This window comes from Bison bison, unplaced genomic scaffold, assembly GCF_000754665.1.
Source record: "Bison bison bison isolate TAMUID 2011002044 unplaced genomic scaffold, Bison_UMD1.0 scf7180017864270, whole genome shotgun sequence".
Taxonomy (NCBI): Eukaryota; Metazoa; Chordata; class Mammalia; order Artiodactyla; family Bovidae; genus Bison; species Bison bison.
The window spans coordinates 2,128,352-2,133,974 of NW_011494842.1; the positions used below are offsets into that span (position 1 = coordinate 2,128,352).

A 5,623-nucleotide genomic window follows, 5' to 3' on the forward strand; every position below is an offset into this window, starting at 1 on the left:
GGAATCAAGATTGCGGGGAGAAATATCAATAACCTCAGATATGCAGATGACACTACCCTTACGGCAGAAAGTGAAGAGGAACTAAAAAGCCTCTTGATGAAAGTGAAAGAGGAGAGTGAAAAAGTTGGCTTAAAACTCAACATTCAGAAAACAAAGATCATGGCATCTGGTCCCATCACTTCATGGGAAATAGATGGGGAAAAAGTGGAAACAGTGTCAGACTTTATTTTTTTGGGCTCCAAAATCACTGCAGATGGTGACTGCCACCATGAAATTAAAAGACGCTTACTCCATGGAAGAAAAGTTATGACCAACCTAGATAGCACATTGAAAAGCAGAGACATTACTTTGCCAACAAAGGTCCGTCTAGTCAAGGCTATGGTTTTTCCTGTGGTCATGTATGGATGTGAGAGTTGGACTGTGAAGAAGGCTGAGCGCCAAAGAATTGATGCTTTTGAAGTGTGTTGGAGAAGACTCTTGAGAGTCCCTTGGACTGCACAGAGATCCAACCAGTCCATTCTGAAGGAGATCAGCCCTGGGATTTCTTTGGAAGGAATGATGCTAAAGCTGAAACTCCAGTACTTTGGCCACCTCATGTGAAGAGTTGACTCATTGGAAAAGACTCTGATGCTGGGAGGGATTGGGGGCAGGAGGAGAAGGGGACGAAAGAGGATGAGATGGCTGGATGGCATCACAGACTCGATGGACGTGAGTCTGAGTGAAATCCAGGGGTTGGTGATGGACAGGGAGGCCTGGTGTGCTGCGATTCATGGGGTTGAAAAAAGCTGGACAGAACTGAGCGACTGAACTGAACTGAACTGATGATAACTAAGAACTTCCCTTGTGGCTCAGCTGGTAAGGAATCCGCCTGTAATGCGGGAGACCTGGTTTGATCCCTGGGTTGGGAAGATCCCCTGGAGAAGGGAAAGGCTCCCCACTCCAGTGGCTCCCCACTGTATAGTCCATGGGGTTGCAAAGAGTCGGATACGACTGAGTGACTGTCACTTTCATGATAACTAAATAATATTAAAGAAAATTTGAGGGATTTGCCTGGTCATCCAGTGGTTAAGAATCTGCCTTCCAATACAGGGTACCTGGGTTTGATCCCTGGTCAGGGAGCTAAGATTCCCACATGCTATGGGGCAGCTAAGCCCGTATGTTCTAGAGCCCACATGCTACAACTAGAGAGGCCCCTGGGCCACAACAGAAGATCTCAAGTGCTGCAACTAAGACCTAACACAGCAAAATAAATAAATAAATATTAAAATAAAAATAAAATTAAATTCATATTTTTTAAAATTGGGAAACTTGGCAAACATATTTTATTTATTAAATTTAAATATTTCTATGTCAGTCTGAAAGAAAATATTCAGTTTGGTTCAGTCTCTCAGTTGTGTCTGACTGTTTGTGACCCCATGGACTGCAGCACGCCAGGCCTCCCTGTCCATCACCAACTTCCCAGAGCTTACTCAAACGCATATCCATAGAATTGGTGACGGCATCCAACCATCTCATCCTCTGTCATCCCCTTCTCCTCCCACCTTCAATCTTTCCCAGCATCAGGGTCTTTTCAAATGAGTCAGCTCTTAGCATCAAGTGGCCAAAGTATTGGAGTTTCAGCTTCAGCATCAGTCCTTCCAATGAATATTCAGGATTGATTTCCTTTAGGATGGACTGGTTAGATCTCCTTGCAGTCCAAGGGACTCTCGAGAGTCTTCTCCAACACCACAGTTCAAAAGCATCAATTCTTCAGCGCTCAGCTTTCTTTATAATCCAACTCTCACATCCATACATGAGTACTGGAAAAACCATAGCTTTGACTAGACAGACCTTTGTCAGCAAAGTAATGTCTCTGCTTTCTAATATGCTGTCTAGGTTGGTCATAACTTTTATTCCAAGGAGCAAGCATTTTTAATTTCATGGCTGCAGTCACCATCTGCAGTGATTTTGGAGTCCAAAAAAATAAAGCCACTGTTTCTATTGTTTCCCCATCTATTTGCCATGAAGTGATGGGACCAGATGCCGTGATCTTAGTTTTCTGAATGTTGAGTTGTAAGTATTAAATAAATGTACTAAATTATTAAATAAAAATGAAATAATTCACAAATAAGACATTTATGGAATGATAACTAAAGGATATTAATTGGATATTAAAATATATTTATTAAAGTAAATAGCTCAGAAAATTCACACTCTGCTGGAATAGCTGGGCTTAGGGTCGTTGTGTTAGCTTTCTACTGCTGTGTAACAAATCTCTACAAATTTAGCAGCTTAAACTAACACAAGTGAAATATATCACAGTTTCTCTAGGTTGAAATTGGGCACCGAGGGTCTGGGGAAGCAGAAGTTTCCTGTGATCTGTGATAAGGGATGAGGAGGTGGGGAGGAAGTGGCAAGCCTAGAGGGTGGAGAGTGTCTTGGAGATGGTTCAGCAGCTCAGAGCTGATGTTAAGTGCAGTAGGAACCATGTCAGCATTTCAATGGGAAGAAGGTCAGAGACTTCAGAGAGGAGACAGTGGCAAAGTCTGACCTTGACCCAGGTGGTGGTGCCTTTGGGAAAGACAGGGGAGCAGAAAGGGGGAGCACGTTGTCTTGGAGGGGAAGAAAGACAATGGATGCAAGTCTGACCACATTTCATTCCAACTGCCGGTCATTCATGCAAATGAAGACATCCAGTGGACAGTTGGGATACTGGCTGAAAGTTAGAGAAAGAGACCTGGGTTGATAAGGGCATGGTGAGAAACTATCCAAGGACACGGTAGGGGCCGACTAGGTGGAAGGCTAATGAGAGAATACAAGGGAAAAGAAAGAAGTGATGTGGAGCCTTTGCAACAGTGCTTAACAAAAAGTATGTACTCATAGCTTCAGAGGAGCTTCTGCAAGCTGTGGATCTGTACACCCCTTCGCCAGCATCCTGAATCACAGTCTGGTTAAGCATCCTTGGTCCACTGAGGAGAGACATGGGCTATGTATCCATGGCCTCTGCATCCTTGGATTCAACCAACCACAGAGAGGAAATGTTTTTTTTTTAAATCCAGAAAGTTTCAAAAAGCAAAACTTGAATTTGCTGTGTGTTTGCAACTATTTTCTTAGTGTGCATGCCTGCTAAGTTGCTTCAGTTGTTTCTGACTCTTTGGGACCGTATGGACTGTAGCCCACCAGGCTTGTCTGGATGGGGTTCTCCAGGCAAGAATACTGGAGTGGGTTGCCATGGTCTCCTCCAAGGGATCTTCCCAACCAGGGGTTGAACCCACATCTCTTATGTCGCCTGCATTGGTGGGCTGGTTCTTTATCACCAGTGCCACCTGAGAAGCCCCATTTACTTAGCATTTATAATTTACAATACATTTACTTAGCATTTACATTGTATTATGTATTATAAGTTATAAATGAGTTAAAGTATATGGCAGGATGTGCATATTTATATGCAATGTCAGACTTTATCTTTCTGGGCTCCAAAATCACTGTAGATGGTGACTGCAGCCATGAAATTAAAAGACGCTTACTCTTTGGAAGAAAAGTTATGACCAACCTAGATAGCATATTGAAAAGCAAAGACATTACTTTGCCGACAAAGGTCCGTCTAGTCAAGGCTATGGTTTTTCCAGTGGTCATGTATGGATGTGAGAGTTGGACTGTGAAGAAAGCTGAGCGCTGAAGAATTGATGCTTTTGGACTGTGGTGTTGGAGAAGACTCTTGAGAGTCCCTTGGACTGCAAGGAGATCCAACCAGTCCATTCTGAAGGAGATCAGCCCTGGGATTTCTTTGGAAGGAATGATGCTGAAGCTGAAACTCCAGTACTTTGGCCACCTCATGCGAAGAGTTGACTCATTGGAAAAGACCCTGATGCTGGGAGGGATTGGGGGCAGGAAGAGAAGGGGACGACAGAGGATGAGATGGCTGGATGGCATCACTGACTTGATAGATGTGAGTTTGAGTGAACTCTGGGAGATGGTGATGGACAGGGAGGCCTGGTGTGCTGCGATTCATGGGGTTGCAAAGAGTCGGACACAACTGAGCAACTGAACTGAACTGAATGTGCCATTATATAGGGCGCTTGAGAATCCGTGGATTTTGGTATCTGATGGGGTCCTGGAATTGAATGCCCTGGAAATACCCAGGGACAAGTGTGTAAGAGATTGTTCGCAAACTTGGCTGGGGCATTTCAGGAAGTTGTAAGAGCATAATTATATAGTGAATTGGGATAGAAGAACCTAGAGTAAGTTCAAACAAGCTATTCTAGAGCAACAGTTTAAGATGCAAGGAGATGGACCCATCAGTAGGGTGTTTTGTGGGAAGACAACGTGGTGGGACACAGATCAACAGATCAACAAATGAAGGAGGGAATGTGGGAAATGATGATTATCCCAAGACTCCAAGAGTTTCCTATCTGACCTGAATTCAGTAGGACTCACTTACTGAATGAGAGCATTTCTTCCCGGGGAGAAATTAATTTGTATGTTCATTCAGCCCAGATTCACCGAGCACTTTTATATTTCAGATAGTGTTCTAGCTGAGGAGGATAAAGCTGGGAGCAAGAGGACAGGAGCCCTCCCTGTCTCTTAGGGCTCACCTTGAGACGAATGCAAGACACCTGAGCATTTAACACATAAAACTTCAGATAGTGATCTGTTGAAAATAAAGTAGGGTCAGGGGTCCTGGGTGGTTTTGTCTGGAGAGGGTATGCAGGAAGGACTCTCTGGAAGGGACCTTTGAGACCTGAATGAAGGCACCTGTGATAACGTTTGGAACAGAGATTTGGAGGCACAAGAAGAATCGAGTGAGACTAGAACACACGGGTGTGGATTTGTTTGGTGTTCATATGCTCAGTCGTGTCTGACTCTTTGCGACCCCATGGACTGCAGCACACCAGGCTTCCTGTCCTTCACCATCTCCCTGGGAGTTTGCTCAAACTCATGTCCATCGATCGAGCCCATGATGCCATCTAACCACCTCGTCGTCTATCGTCCCTTCTCCCCTTCTCCTCCAATCTTTCCCAGCATCCGGCTCTTTGCTAACGAGTTGGCTCTTCGCATCAGGTGGTGCGGAGTGGGCAGGATGAGAAGTCAGAAGAGTGACGGGTGAGAGTCAGCCAGGGCCAGAGCGCTTGCAGGTCTGAGCGCCCGTGATGGTTAAAGAACTTTCTGGCTGCCCCGTGAGGGACGGACTAAAGGGGGCAGAGCGCAGACCGTCGTCCGTTTATCAGGCACCTTATTTCGGACATTCCCTGCCACCTCTAAGTCCTCCAAGGTAACTGCCTATTTATTTGAACGCGAACTTCCCTCAGGTGTTCCGGCAGCTTAGGTCAAAGGCAGGTCCACCGGTCAGCCGCTGGACCAGGTGACTGATCCCGGCGCCCGGAGGCGGGCCTGGGGCTCCCTGACTCCGCGCGAGGGATGCGCTCGGGTCGCGCCTCGCTTCGCCCTGGCGCCTTCCACCTCCGAGCGGCCTTGCCCTGACCTGCTTCCCGGGAATGCCGGGCCCGCCTCTCCCCAGTCCCAGCGGGACGTGAGCTCCTCTGGCTCCTAGCGGGGCTCCCCGGCAGTTCGCACTGGGGATTCGGATCCAAAACCCACCCTCTGGCCTCGGCTCGCGGAAAGGGGGCGGGTGGGGGCGCGAACC

General features: G+C 46.6%; 1 protein-coding gene across 1 annotated transcript in view; it reads left to right on the forward strand.

The window, feature by feature from the left end:
- Positions 1–5,086: 5,086 nt before the first annotated feature.
- COL21A1 (collagen, type XXI, alpha 1) overlaps positions 5,087–5,623 on the forward strand; it is a 236,889-nt gene continuing 236,352 nt past the window's right edge. Inside the window, exon 1 of the mRNA XM_010848536.1 lies at positions 5,087–5,251. The gene's annotated coding sequence lies outside the window, so the exon portion shown is untranslated. The remainder of the gene's footprint in view (positions 5,252–5,623) is intronic.